Raw genomic sequence first — 16,577 nt, 5'->3', positions numbered from 1 at the left:
GTGTATACCATGGTATGTAGTGTTGTTGCTCTAATCCCATCAAAAGGTCCATATGCTATTGCCAGGCAGGAAAAGCAGTATGACATACATTGTGATGTAATCCCATGGTGTCGACTGGAGTGTGCCATTGTAGGCTAAAGCAGTACATGTATGCTTATTGATTGTTAACACTAGTGAATACAAGTCACGTATGGACTGTAGTACTACCTGAAGCTGTATGCCTTAACTGCACAGTATGGTTTATATCCACATGGCTTGGTAACACAATTTTTTTTGTTACATGTAGTCCTCACACATTACATACCTCAGGCATGAGGTTATGTAGGTGCTGACACACAGTAATGTATGGTACACAGGTAAATGTAATCTGGGTTGCCATACCTTTGTGTCTTGTAGGTATGTCTGATGTGTGTGTGGGTATGCCTGTAACATGGCCTCAGTAGTATGTGTGTCACAGGATATAAGTGCGTATCTAGCAACATGTTTCATAGTTTCATAGTTTCATAGTTTAGTACTAGGCTATCTGCCCTGGGGCATTTGTAAGCCTAGCCATAGTGATGTGGCTTTTGCCACCCCATGAAATGGTACAAAAATGCACAGAATAGATTTAGAATACTGTGCCTCTGTCTAGTAGTGACACAGTGAAGGTCCCCTTATATAATAGAATTAGTTTACTGTGCCCCTGTCTAGTAGTGACAAAGATGTGACCCCTGGGGTAAACTTATGATCTCCCATCCACTCATCAAGATTTCTCTTGAAGAGAGTTAGTGAGGGGCTCTGCCTAACATGAACTGGGATTCTGTTCCAGAGCATGGGAAGCCTCTGGGTTATGAATCTATCCCTCCAGCATGTCCTATTCATACTTGTGCCAAGGTTTAAGTCTTTAGCTCTCGTGGTTCTGATGGATTTGGATTTTTTGAGGTGGAGCATGTCCATCAGTTCCTGATTGGACATGGCCTTGTACGTCAGGCACAGATCACCTCTGAGCAGGTGGTATGCTACTGAATAGAGCTGGAGTTTCTTTAGTCTGGCAGAATAAGACATATGTTGGAGACCCTTGATCCTCTTGGTGAGGAACTTTTGTGGTCTCTCCAGCTGTTGCAAATGCCGGGTGAGGTACATACCAAATGGGGCATTGTACTCAATCATGGGTCTGATGAGGGAGGAGTATAGGGGTACAATGACATCCTTGGATCTGGATGTGAATCCCTTCATGATAAGGAGGCCGGGGAGAAAACTCCTCAGATTTGATATAGACAAAGAGCAAAAATACAGGATATTAGTTCAAACAAGCAAATAAAAATTTTTTTTTTTACAAAAGTTGTTAAATAAATATAGTTTAAAGATAAAAAAGGTTTAGCCTATAAGGTGTGCAAGGTAGAATGTCTTTCTAACCACTTTGGCAACATGGGTGTCAAATGAGAGGTCGCTGTCGACTTGGGTCCCTAGGTCTCGGATTGCTTTTTCCGTACTCAGTGGGTTGCTGTCTATGTGATAATTTGTGGGTACTTTGTTTTTCCCAAAGGGGATGACTATACATTTTTTGGCATTTAGTTTAAGGCCATGACTCCGGCACCAGTTGTCCGTTTCTGTGAGGCCTTTTTGTAGGATGTATGTATCCGCTGGTGTATCGACTATGGCGCCTAGTTTGCAGTCATCTGCGAACTTTGTCAGCCACAACCCTCCCATGTTTGCTTTAACATCTGAGAACTAAATGCCAAACAAGAGGGGTCCCAGGACAGATCCCTGTGGGACACCACTTGTGACTGGCTTTGAGTCTGACATTGCTCCAGCGATTTTAACTTTATGTGTTCTGTCCTTTAGCCAGTTTGCAACCCATCTAGTGACATAAGGGTTTACATTTAAGCTGCTGAGTTTATCTATGATGCCTGAGTGGGGTATTGTGTCGAAGGCCTTAGCCAAGTCTAGGTAGGCTGTATGGACTGCTTTGCCCTCATCAATGGCTCTAGTGACTGTTTCGAAAAAGTCAACCAGGTTCAAAAGGCAGGATCTGCCCTTTACAAAGCCGAACTGGGTTGGATCAAGTGTCTGTAGGTCCCCAATGTCTCTTTTTATGAGTTCCATAATGATTCTTTCCATAGCTTTGCAGACCAGGCTGGTTAAGCTTATGGGGCGGTAGTTTCCAGAGTCTGTAGAGGTACCCCTTTTGTGGAGTGGGACCACTGTTGCTATACACCAGTGTTCAGGTACATATCCTGTAGTAAGGCTAAGGTTAAATAGCATTTTTATGTGCGGGTTTAGCTCCTGTTGGAGTTCACGTAGCACGCAACCCGGGATACCATCAGGTCCCATTGATGCTGTGTTTTTAGCTTTGCTGAGGGCGGCTCTCACCTTGACATCTGAGATGATAGGGAGATCACATTCAGCTGGGATAAGTATTTCTTCTTTTGGGGGTGAGGGAGGGGAGAAATTTGCACTGAACCTGTCAGCCAGAATGTTGGCAATATCTGTGGGTTCAGTGTATTTTTAGTTGTTGTGAACTAACTCCGAGCATATCTGAGGGTTTCCAGGTTTCTAACATAGCTGAAGAAGGCTTTGTGGTTATCTTTAGTGTCCTTAGCAATTTTTCTCTCAAAGTTTGCCTTGGATGTTTTATGAGAGAATGTAGTTTTCTGTTAGTGTTGATCAGAGATGTCTTCCCTTTATGGGATTTTGCTCTGTGTGCAGTAGCTTCCTTCTTTGTTATACAATTTGTTAATGGCTGAGGTCCACCAGACAGGACGCTTGCCTTTGGTGGAGAGGGACTTGGATTTATTTGGGATTGCATGATCCATGCATTCTTGGAGATGTCCATAGAAAGCATTTGTGAAGGATTCAGCATTGTGGGATGTGGTATCCACTGGCCCAGTGGGCTTAAAGGATACCATCTCAGTCTTAAGAAGTGTGAAGTCTGCTTTTGAGAAGTTTTTCACTGTGGTCTTTTATGCTGGTGGTGGAGGTGGGATATGTATATCCAGGGTGATTAGTTTGTGGTCAGATCTCACTAGTAAGGGGTATACCTCTGCTGTGGAGCATTTTGTCCCCATGTTTGTGATGATCAGGTCTAGTATATTATCTCCCCTATTGGGAGAGGTGACTAGTTGTTCCAGTGCATTTGAATTTATGAATTCCAGGAACCTTTGGGCTAGGGTGTTAGGGCTAGAATAATGTACACAATCTATGTTAGGGTAGTTGAAGTCTCCCAGTATGATGGTATTTAGTGATACATTCATATCCTCCAATGTCTTCAGGAAGGCTGAGTGGGGTTCCTGAGATTGGGAGGGTGGTCTGTAACATGCTACCAGTTGTATAGCAGTTTTGCCTATGGTTAGTTGCACCTGTATGGTCTCCGATGCATCATGTGTTGCTACTAACCTGGAGGTGTGGGTGTCCTTGATGAATATGGACACTCCCCCTCCCTTTGTGGTTCGGCCCAGGTTTTGGGGCGAAAAGCATTCAGGTATAGCCTGGTAGCACTGGGGTGCTCTCAGGAGCCTTGAACCAGGTTTCAGTTACTGCACAGACGTCAATGTTCTCCATACTGAGGAGTGCATCGAGTGCCTGCATCTTGAGATTTAGACTTCTGGCGTTGAGCAGCATTACCCTTAGTTTTTTTCCATTTTTGTTTTCTAAGGAGGTGGGTTTGTCTTTTGAGCCTTGCCTAAACAAGGCACTATGGGGGTGGCAAAAGCCTTAGCCAATATCCGGAAGCCCAGTGGTGACAGATGCAAGCCGTCCCTTGTGAAGCAGCGTGGCTTGTCCAACATGTCATCCCAAGCAGACAAACATTGGATCCCCTTAGAATGACACCAGTACTTCAGCCAATTATTAAAGCTGATCATCTTGTCTTTGTTTTGTGGCATCATTCTTGGTGAGGGCAAGATGCTGCTCAGGGTCAGGGTCATACCAACCTGGGCTACATAATCAGAGAGCTCTTCTATGTCTCTTTTCATGTAGTCCAGGGAGGTACATCTCAGGTCATTCACGCCAGCATGGACAATGACGAGTCATATTTGTACTTGCTTTGGAGTGACCTGAATGCATGTGTTATGTGACGGATCCTAGCTCCCGACAGGCAGCTCACAGTCACCCTCTCCTTGTTCAGCCTGGTAAGTGGGACATCAGTGTGTCTGACTATAGAGTCACCTATTACTAGTGTATCAGGCATGGTGTTTGGCCTTAAGGGCTGTGATTGATTGACACACTGATTTATTGAAGTATGTGTTGCATGTGTTTTGTTTTGAGGTGGTGGATTTTTGGATGTCTGCTTTGGGAGCCTCTGTTGTTTTGGTAAGTTTTTTATTAGAGCCTCCGAGTATGCCTTTGTGTTTTTATGTGTTTGGTTTGCAGTTGTGGTAGGTCTATGTGGGACTGGGTTTGTTGTGTGTGTGGTTACCATCTCCTCCTGTCTGGTCATGCCAGCCCTGAGTTGAGAGAGTTCAGCCTCCAGTTTGGCTATATAGTTGCATCTCTCACATGTATTTGTGTTTGTTGGGAGGAGGAGATGGTTGTCTGTGTACATGAGACAATTGTAGCATTGTCTCAAGATATCCAGATTAACCAACTGAACTGGAGAGGATGCCAGTAATCTACCATTTGACATGCTAGAACAGTATAAGGGAGTGCTGTGCCTTTAAGGGAAGTGGATATTCACAGGGGTGGTAGATAGATGTAGTGCTTACTTAGTATGAGAGTGCTTACTTAGTAGAGAAGTTTTGAGAACAAGTGCTAGGCTTATAATATAGTGAGTAGTCTGATTATACTAAGAGTAGAGCTTCCTTAAGGGAAAATTTGAAGAGCAGACTTGGCGAAGCCAGAAGAAGTTTAACCTTGTTTAACCGGCACTTTGCTATGCGCACAATTGCGCAAAGCCGTGCAAACGTGGATTTTAAACAGGGAACTTGAAAGAGCTAGAAATGGTCCAAAACAACCAATTTCTACAGCTATTGTGCTGAGGTGACTTCCTACATGGACAGATAGGCTGCTAAAGGCTCCCCACTCCTATAGTGTAGTACAGCAGTATGCCACCTATAGTGATGAATGTGCACATATGTTACTGAGGGGTTTGCTATCAACAAGTAGTGTGGTGTACTAGTAGTACTGTAACCATACTGTACATTAATTTCAATGGATGACAAATGTCTGTATGCATTAGCTTCATATACACCTCCTGTGGCTAGGTGTTGCATTGTTTCACATACAGTGTGCCATGTACTGTTGTATAGTCTTACATACTGGTTTCACTTTGTGGCTGTGCAGAACACGGTTTGGTATATAGTATGTGCCAGGCACTGTCAGGCAGTTGTGGGCTTAGCAGTCATATGTGGTATTAAAAGTGTGTATCTACTGACAGTCAATAGGTTGCTATATATGGCATTTCATTGATGTCTGTACATTAGAATGTTGAGTGTGCCACATGACTTGCTCACAATTACTGTTTAATTGTCTTCCAGGTTTATGTCACACAACAGAAAGCCAGCCTATTCCCCTGAGGAGGAGGAAGTTATCTCAGATGCACTCATCCAACATTATAACCTTCTGTTCTCAAGAACCTGCCAGGACCAGCATGGTCACACTGCACTGTGGCAGGATGTTGTCCGTTGAGTGTATGATGTAGGTATGCATAACCGGACTTATGAGCAGGTATGCCATCACTGCAGTGATTTAATCAGACATGTCCAGCAGCATGCCTCCGATGAACACAGACAACAGCTTGCCACAGGTGGTGGTGCTGCTACACATCCCCCCTCACCAGAGTGGAAGAGCTGCTCTTCAGCATGGTGGCTCCTGGCCAACCAGTACAACACACCTGTGTCATCATGGAGGCCAGAGTCACCCATCACAGAGATAACGAGCGTGCAGGTAACATGGCATATCTGTAGACCACTGTTATCCCAAGTGTTATAATATGCATTAATCAGATGTGTACTGTGTATGCAGAATATGTGGAGCCTGGTGTCATGCAATACTGATAATTCGGGACATTATCTGTATGCCTGTGACTGTCACCCCATGTACTGCTGTATAACTGCAGACTCACAGCAGCAATGCCATAGTTGTTGACACTGACACACTGTCTCATATCCTTACAGGTCCCACTGGTGTGATATCAAGACAGCAGACCCATGCTGATGAGTGGGCTACAGTCAATATAGCATATAACATGTGCATGTCATAGGAGAGTTGTAGGCCATATACACATGTTAAACACCTACACATAGTGCATGCTCTGCATGTTCTCTGTGTGGCTATGCACTTCCCAGTGACATGAGTAGCTGACTCATACACATGCAACACACAGAGCATCACAAACAAGTGGGGTACACTGTAGTGGACATTGTATAGGCAGAGTCAATACACATGCACACAACATATACCACTTTGTCATATGCAGTATGTGTTAATATGATACACATGGCATATGTAGACACCTGCTGTAAGGTCATACTCCAGTATCCCATATGTCATCAACACAGCACACATACTATACCTGGGGGTAGAGGCCTATCATGGGGCAGTGTGACATGCATCAACACACAACACAGTCATGTTAGGCAATGCTCCCTATTGAACACCTGACATGCCCATGTAACAACTGTCTGTAAACTGTTAAATGTAGCCTAAGTGGTGCAGGTCAGGTACAGCAAGATAGCTGCTAGTGTGACATGCATCAGTGGCCTTGAGTGACCACATGATGCTGCCTGATGATGGCTCATGGTACTACACTACATCCAGTTAAAGTACCTGCAGTACTACACATAGCATTCATTGTTATACACCTGACAGTTGTGTGCATCCAGCCATGGTTTGTATACCTATGAGTGATGGTGCACAGGACATTGGAAAGTGTTTCAGACTTGCATTGCAATACTGTGTCCAAAGGCGGTGCTTCTACGGACCCTGGAAATTACCGCCCCATAAGATTGACGAGCCTTGTCTGCAAAGCTATGGAGAGGATCATAATGGAACTCATAAATAAAGACATTGGGGACCTACAGACACTGGATCCTACCCACTTGCTGTTCACATTTGGGCAGATCCTGCCTCTTGAACTTTTTTTGAACAGTCACTAAGGCCATTGAAGAGGGTAAGGCAGTTCACACAGCCTACCTTGACCTAGCAAAAGCATTCGACACAATACCCCACTCGGGCATAATAGAAAAGCTCACCAGCTTAGATGTAAACCCATATGTCACAAGATGGGTTGCAAACTGGCTCAAGGACAGAACACACAGGGTTAAAGTTGCTGGTGCCATGTCAGACTCTAAGCGGTCCTGAGCGGTGTCCCACAGGGCTCAGTCCTGGGCCCCTCTTGTTCGGCATTTATTTTCTGAAGTGCAGGCAAACATAGGGGGATTGTGGCTGACAAAATTTGCAGATGACTGCAAACTGGGCACCATAATTGACACTCCATCAGACACAGACATCCTCCAGAAAGGTCTCATAGAAATGGATAACTGGTGCCAGAGCCATGGCCTTAAGCTAAATGCCAAAAATGTATAGTCATACCCTTTGGGAAAAACAAGGTAACCCCTAATTACCACATAGGTGGTAATCCATTAAACTCTGGAAGAAGTTATCAGGGACCTGGGGACCCAAGTTGACAGTAACCTCTCTTTTGACACTCACATTGCCAAAGTGGTTAGGAAGACCTTCTACATTGCCCACCTGATCATGAAGGATTCACATCCAGATCAGGAGAGGTCATTGTACCTGTACTCTTCACTTATCAGACCAATGATTGAGTACAACACCCCATTCGAATGTACCTTACCCGACACCTGCAGCAGTTGGAAAGACCCCAAAGTTCCTCACCAAAAGGATAAAGGCTCAAACATATGTCATACGATGCCCGACTGAAGAAACTCCAGCTCTATTCAGTCGCATACCGTCTGCTCAGAGGTGATCTGTGCCTGACATACAAGGCCATGTTCAACGAATTAATGGACATGCTCCACCTCAAAAATCCAAATCCACCAGAGCCACGAGAGCAAGAGACTTAAACCTCAACGGATATAAATAGGACGTGCTGGAGGGACAGATTCATCACCCAGAGACTCCCTACACTATGGAACAGAATCCCAGTCCATGTGAGGCAGAGCCCCTCACTGACTCTGTTCAAGAGAAATCTTGACAAGTGGATGGGAGATCGTAGGTTTACCCCGGGAATCATCTCTGTATCACTGCTGGACAGAGGCACAGCAAACTAATGGGTATAGTATTCTCATCATAAGGGGTGGTGAAAGCCACACACACTCTGGCTAGGCTTATAAATGCCCTAGGGCAGATAGCCTAGTATGAACCTATGAACCTATGTAAACATTGTGTACCAGGGTGAGGCCAATCATTGAACAGCACACATGCATCAATGACATGTATACTGTTATCAACAAGGACTCTCTACACTCGCACTGCATGCTGTTAAGCAACACACATCCTGCATGCTGACATGTGTGACAGGACTCTTTGGCTTGTGATACTGTACTCCACCATCAACCACTAATGACTATGTTTCATATTGTTGTTGGTGTGTGTGTGTCAACTTGAATGAGTAGTGTATTAGTGTGCATGTGTGCATGTGTGCATGTGTTCATGTGTGCATGTGTGCATGTGTGCGAACATCCTGTACAGATGTTAAAGTGTGCTTCCTGTCTCCCTCTCACAGGTGCTGAGGTATTGTTGGATGGGTGCAGCAGGGAACCTGAGGTCACTGCCACAAATAGTGACCATGATGATACATGTGTAGTGGCACAGGCATGTTTGACAGGGTCTGTCGGTGGTCCACCAATCGACAGTACACAGCTTTCCACCCCAGCTATGTGCACATACGTACTGTCATTACATCCCTCAACACCAGTGGCCTTAGGTGAGGAACAGCATACGGTAGGCATTGACCAGGAAAGTGTGGTATCTATGGCACATGCAACCCCACACAGCAGCCATGCCCAGACACCCAGAACGGTACCACATAGGCATATGTCCAGGGGTTCTCATGGGAGAACCGCTGGTCATAATGCCCCTGGCATGCGTTCCCGCACAGGTCTCACAACCTCAGGTATGTTCCGGGCTGTGATGCAAGCACAAGCACGTATGGAATGGTACAGCAGGCAGGGACTAAGGGCGCAGAGGGCTCATAACACTGCGATCAATGACAGTATCCGTGACCTTGCTGGTGCCATCCGTAATTACACAGATGTCATTGATAGACTTGGGGGGAGACACTAGATGTCCTCCGCAATGTTATGTCCATGTGCCAGGATAGTGCAGGATGGCTGGGCTATCGATGTGGACATATGCCAGCAACATCATCAGCTGGCAGTCTTCGCGGACGACACCCAAGTGCCAGCCGCTCCTGTACTGCCAGTACCAGCCCCAGCATTGTTGTGGCTGGGTTGTCGGTAGACCATCCGAGACGACCACGTGCACATGGCTCTGGTCAGTCCCAGCAGGGACATGGGTCCAGTCATCATCTCTCTGCCTCTGACGATAGTACTCAGTCTGGCTTAGTACCCGATACTGTCTGTGTCACCCCTGCCAGGCACAGGTACTGTGTCCGTGGCCGGACACAGTGATCTGTACAGCCTGGCAGGTACAGTCTGTGGTTGTCCCACAAACTCCCATATTTGGCAGCCACAAGGGGGCACTGTGTGCATGCAGACACATACACATACTACCAACATGTAGGGCTAACACATACACAAACACATCACATCAACACTGACCCATACTGTACTGTTGTCCCTCACACACACACACACACACACACACAAACATACACACACACACACACACACACACATACATATTGATTGGATGGGTCATTGTCGGGCTCTGGAAAAACAATCACACACCCTGTGCATAGGATGAAACTGTGACACCTCCTGTCATCTGTGACATTGATGCAGGAACAGGATAACATGGTGCTGATGCACAGGGTGACCTACTAGCAGTGTAGCAATGTTAGCATGTTGTGAACAGTAAAGTGTAATGATATCCTTGTAGGTGTATCTGAGCAGGCATGATGCATCACAGCACTGATTATCAATTTAGTATTGTTTACACCAGTGTTAATTCCAAACATGGATTGTCCACAAGTGTGCCAGTTGGCTGATGTGTGTGGTACTGGCAGCATGTGTCGGTGAGTGGATGTTACGTGTGTGATGTGTGCAGTACAGATTTCAAGGTGTACATTTGTGAACATGGTGGAGGTGCACTGCTTGCATGTATGTGCATAGTGGGCACATGGGAAGGGTGACATGCCCTGTATTACACAGTGTTAATACTTCATATTTCCTATTGGTGTCCAAGATGCATGTCACTACACATATGTCACAACTTCGGTACACGTGTGTATGACACGGTATGACACTATGCTGTGGGTGATTCTGTTAATATCGGTCATTGGTTAGCATTCTGGAAGTGTACATAACCTCAACAGCCTGATTTTAACCAATCGTTAGATGATGTCTTGACAACTGACACACAGCTGTAGGATACACAGTAGCATTAGAATCTTTCTGGTATTGTACTATACCAGTTACCAGTGGTAATGACCACCAAACATTCCCGTGACCACTCCTGTTTGGCATGTGTCCATCCTAGTACAAGCAGACACACTAGGGATATGTACGTCCACATCTGGTGATGCATACAGTGGCCTACAATGCATTCCCCGGATTAGAAACTTATCCTCCACAAGGGTATCATACAGACAGATACCTGTTGACAAACCCATGTTGTGAAGCTATGAGCCAACAATAGCATAGTCATCCACATTTACTACACATAGTATCCTGATAGTACCACATCGGTAGTAGCACACAACATATAGCAGGGGTACCGATGTGTACAAACAGCCACATGTGATTTCATCTGTCCTTTGATATCCATACTCCCAAAGGTGTGCTGATGTCCCTCAGTGTATCACATAAGCAATAAGGGGTCTGTATGCATATCCACGGAGTTGTTGTATACCTACAATGAATGGCCATTATTGACAGACTGTGTTGTGTTTGAACATGTCTGTAATATGCCACAAGCATACACCCACACTCACACTATTCTATAGCAACTGTCATGTGTGTGTGACACAGATGACCTAGGGCACAGCTCAAGCAGCAGCAACAACTGTCAATGGTAACAGATGTAGTCGTGTTGACAGCAGGCTTCACACCTATGAAGTGAATGAGGTCACATGTACATATATGTCTTGGCCACACAGTTACCAATTTAGGTCACATGTACATATGTGTATTTGCAACACAGATACCTGAAGTGTGCAATGCACATACTGTTGTTTTACTGATATGTCATACAGTAGTAAAAGCAAAACCCACAACACATTGCTCAACAGTATCACACACACACACACACACACACACACACACACACACGCACACACACACACACACACCACACACTCAGCAATTGCAGGATTCAAACCTCTACCTATCTATGTTATGATACTAGACGGATTTGCATTACCATGACACACCATATGCTTTACTAGGAGTTTTCATTTCCATTGCTGTATTTGTGGGATACTGACATAATCAAACCGGCCAAAGGGGAATTCACCTCTTTCAATGTGTTTTCACAGTCTCTAAAAAAGGCCACTCCTGTCATAGGATTAGACATACACATATACACCCCCACACACACTCAGCAATTGCAGGATTCAAACCCCTACCAAACTATGCTATGACACTAGGGAGATACGCATTAACATGATGCGCTATATGCTTTATTGGGAGTAGTTATTTCCAAAGCTGTATTTGTGGGATACTGACATCATCAGACTTGGCAAAGAAGAATTCACCTCTTCTAATGTGTTTTCACAGTCTCCAGAAAGGCCACTCCTCTCAAAGGGAATCTCATACACACACATTCCCAGGATTCAAACCTTTACCTAACTATGTTATGACACTGGGGAAGATACGCATTAACACGACTCGCTATATGCTTTACTGGGAGTATTCATTTCCACTGCTGTATTTGTGGGATACTAACACCATCAGACTTGGCAAAGAGGAACTCACCTCTTCTAATGTGTTTTCACAGTCTCCAAAAAGGCCACTCCTCCCAAAGGGAATCTTACACAGACATATTTATACTCAGCATTTGTAGGATTCAAACCCCTACCTATGTTATGACACTAGGGAAATACACATTAACACAACGTACTGCATGCTTTACTGGGAGTACTCATTTCCAAAGCTGTATTTGTGGGATACTGACATCATCAGACTTGGCAAACAGGAATTCACCTCTTTTAATGTGTTTTCACAGTCTCCAAACAGGCCACTCCTCTCAAAGGGAATCTCACACACACACATCCACAGTCTCCAAAAAGGCCACTCCTCTCAAAGGGAATCTCACACACACACACACACATGATTCAAACCCCTACCTAATTAGGTTATGACACTAGGGAAATATGCATTAACACGACGCGCTATACACTTTATTGGGAGTATTTATTTCCACTGCTGTATTTGTGGGATACTGACATCATCAGACATGGCAAAGAGGAGTTCACCTCTTTTAATGTGTTGTCATTGTCTACAAAAAGGCCACTACTCCCAAAGGGAATCAAATCACACACACACATACAACCACCCCACACACACAGCAATTGCAGGATTCAAACCCCTATGTAACCATGTTATGATACTAGAAAGATACACATTAACATGATGCGCTACATGCTTTACTGGGTGCTTTAATTTCCACTGCTGTATTTGTGGGATACTGACATCATCAGACTTGGCAAAGAGGAGTTCACCTCTTTTAATGTGTTGTCAATGTCTACAAAAAGGCTACTACTCCCAAAGGAAATCACACACACAGACACATACACCCCCCCCCACAACAATTGCAGGATTCAAACCCCTACTTAACTATGTTATGATACTAGAGAGATATGCATTAACATGACGCGTTATATGCTTTACTGGGTGTTTTCATTTCCACTGCTGTATTTGTGGGATACTGACATCATCAGACTTGGCAAAGAGGAGTTCACCTCTTTTTGTCAATGTCTACAAAAAGGCCACTACTCCCAAAGGGAATCACACACACATGCATACACTCCCACACAGCAATTGCAGGATTCAAACCTCTATCGAACTATGTTATGATACTAGAGAGATACACATTAACACGACATGCTATGTGCTTTATCGTGTGGTTTCTATTCTCCTGCTATATTTTAGGATGCTGACATCATCAGACTGGACATGGTAATGTGTGTGCTTTTAGTTTTAGGCAATCCCAGGAATGAACCTTGTGGGTCAGCAGGTGTGAACAGCTTGAGCAGGAATCCACAATTCATAGCTTGTGTGATCTATCTGTGGACAAATTGCCATTCCTTCATATGACAATACATATTTATGCACAGATTGTTGGTTTTGTGGATACAACATGTGTCTGGTATATTGATAACGGGCTATTCAAAGTCTATGTGGGACGTGTGTTGCTCCTTTCAGTGATGTATGTCCTGGGTGGCTGCCTTGAAAACAATCTAGCAGGTTTGGGTAACATGATCTGCTCATTAACATACCACAGTTGTTTGGGTTGCGTGTTTGTCGGATTACAATAGCTCTGTTTCTGACTGCAATCATGATGGACTCCATGGCCTAGCAGTTCAGACTTCATAGGCTTATAGGACTTTAGTTCCCATGGTCTGTTGTGCACCAACATTTGTGGGGTGTGCCATAGGTTGCAGTAACACATTCAACAGGGTAAGATCCTGTAGAGAGGGTGAGGCTCAACAGACAGTTCAGGTGCAGGGTCTGTTTGTTCTGTTGTTCAGTTATGACGCATATGGGGAAACAATGTTATCCACGTGATGGCATTCATTTGGCTTTGGGAGGAGCAGTTTACACATTCTACATGTGATATCTCCTGGTATGTTGATAGGGCCTTTTGTCACTGGGAGGTGGGGATGTATATATGGGCCTGTCTGACAGGATGTCGACATTGTCAGTCAGGAACAGTTGACCCTGACTCAGGACATATATGACTGTACATTGCTATTTCTGACATAGCTGAAGGAGGTGTAATGGTTCTGTCTGTACTCCTTCGCAGATAATCTTTCCAAAGCAATGACAAACCTGACCACTAAACCCCTGTTATACTCTTTTACACACTTAACACACTACTGATCATTTTTGATCAGTCAACAGAGTATGTCATCATAATATCCTGGCATGTCCAAAGGTCGGTTTCGTGTGTACTCTCCAGTCCAGCTGGTGCATATTGGAATTTTGACGCATTGTTACAACTGCCTTATGTACACAGAGAACCTTGTCCTCCTACGAATACACTCAGATATATGTGAGAGATGCAACTGTATAGACAAACAGGAGGCTGAGCTCTCTCACCCTGTGACTGGCACAGTCTATCAGGTGGTGAAGGTTACCACACACACCACATATCCAGTCTCACATGGACCTATGATGACAGAAAACCAAATATATTACCACACAAACACATACTTGGAGCCTCTCAATGTACTCTGCCTAAGCAGCAGAGACATCCAAAGCAGACACCCAAACAACTGCTAACCCACAACTACACACACATATCACATAGTTCACAAAGTCAGTGTGCCACACAGTCACTACACTTAGGCCTACACAACACACCTAATACACTTGTAATAGCTGACTGTAATTGTCGGTCACACTGACATCCCACTCACCAGGCTGAACAAGGAGAAGGTCACTTTGTGCTGTCTGTCGGGTGCCAGGATCTGCCACATGACACATGCACTCAGGTCAGTCCAAAGCAAGTACAAATATGGCTCCATCATTGACCATGCTGATGTGTAAACCCTCAGATGTTCCTCCCTGGACTACATGACAAGAGAAATTGAGGAACTCTGTGATCATGTAGCCCAGGCCAGTATGACCCTGACCTTGTGTAGCATCTTACCCTCACCGAGAATGATGTCACAGTATACAGACAAACTGATCACTTTTAACAGTTGGCTAACATATTGGTGTCATTCACAGAGGATCCAGTGTCTATCAGCCTGGGATTACATGCTCGACATGCCACGTAGATTTGCTATGGACGCCATGCACCTGTCACCCCTAGGCTTTCACAGACTGACTAAGGCTCTTGCCACACCCATAGTGGCTGTTTGAAGTGAGGCTCAGAAGACAATACCACCTCCATAGACATTACAGGGTAAAGGAAACAGAGAGTAATGCTGCTCAACAACAGATGTCTAACCCTCAGAATGCATGCACTCAAGACTCACCTCAGTATGGAGACTGTTGATATATGTGCAGTAACAGACACCTGGTCCAGGCTTCCAAAAGCACACCAGCACTACCAGGTTTTACTTCATACCATGCTTTTCGGACACAAGACTCAGATCGGCCAACAACAATAGGGGGAGTATCCATATACATCAAACATACACACACCTCTGGGTTGGTAGCACTGCACAAAGCATCGGAAAACGTACATGTGCAAGTAACAGTAGGCCAAGCTGCATTTCAGTTTGTAGACTGCTACAGACCACACTCCCAAACTCAGGAACAACACTCAGTATTCCTGGGAACACTGGGGAATGTGAAGGTCTCTCCAAGCACTGTTATATTGTGTGACTTCAAATACACAAACATTGACTGGGAATACTACTCAAGCACCAACACCCTCGCACAACAGTTGGTAGGATTTATAGACTCAAATGCTATGGCAGAACTGGTCACCACAACCACAGGGGGGTAAAACATGTGGGACATGATCATCACCAACATGGGGACTCTATGTTCCACATCAGAGGTATGTCCCTCATTGTTGAGGTCAGACCATACATTTATCTCATTGGACATACATATCCCATCCACACACACATCCTATGTGATCTCAGTGAAGTACTTCTCTTAAGCAAATGTCACACTTCTACAAACCAAGGTGGTATCCATCAAAGACCATGGGACAGTGTTAATTTATGGCTCAGACCACTTAATCCTTTACAAACCCATTCTATGGACAACTACTGGAATGCATGGATCGTGCTATCTCAGATAACTACAAGACTCACTCCTCCAAAGACAGGGGACCTGTCTGGTGGACCACCACCATTAATAAGCTATACAACGACAGGAGGAGGCTACTACATGATAGAGCACAATCACAAAAAGGAAGGCATCTCTGATCAGTACTATGGAATCGCTACGATCACTTGTTGATTCATCTAAGGGCCACTTCTAACGGACACTTGCAATGGACACTATGGACAATCACAAGGCCTTCTTTAGTTATGTCAGGGACCTGGGTGGAACTCACAGATATGCTGTGAGTTACTGCATGATGACAAAACATACAGTGAACCCACTGATATTGCTAACATCCTGGCAAAAAGGTTCAGTGGAAATGTTTCCCCCCATTCCCCATACGGTGCAAATGTCCATCTCAACAGGGTGTAGCATCCCTGACATCACAGATGAACAGGTGAGTGCTGCCCTCTCCATAGCAGACAACACAGCCTCAATGGGACCAGATGGTGTCCCGGCCTGTGGCTTACACGAGAGACATGACGAACTTAACCCTCACATTAT

The sequence above is a fragment of the Protopterus annectens genome, chromosome 2.part0 (genome assembly GCF_019279795.1).
Source record: "Protopterus annectens isolate FY-2018-M chromosome 2.part0, PAN1.0, whole genome shotgun sequence".
NCBI lineage: Eukaryota > Metazoa > Chordata > Ceratodontiformes > Protopteridae > Protopterus > Protopterus annectens.
Note: the sequence above shows the minus strand (reverse complement) of the source record.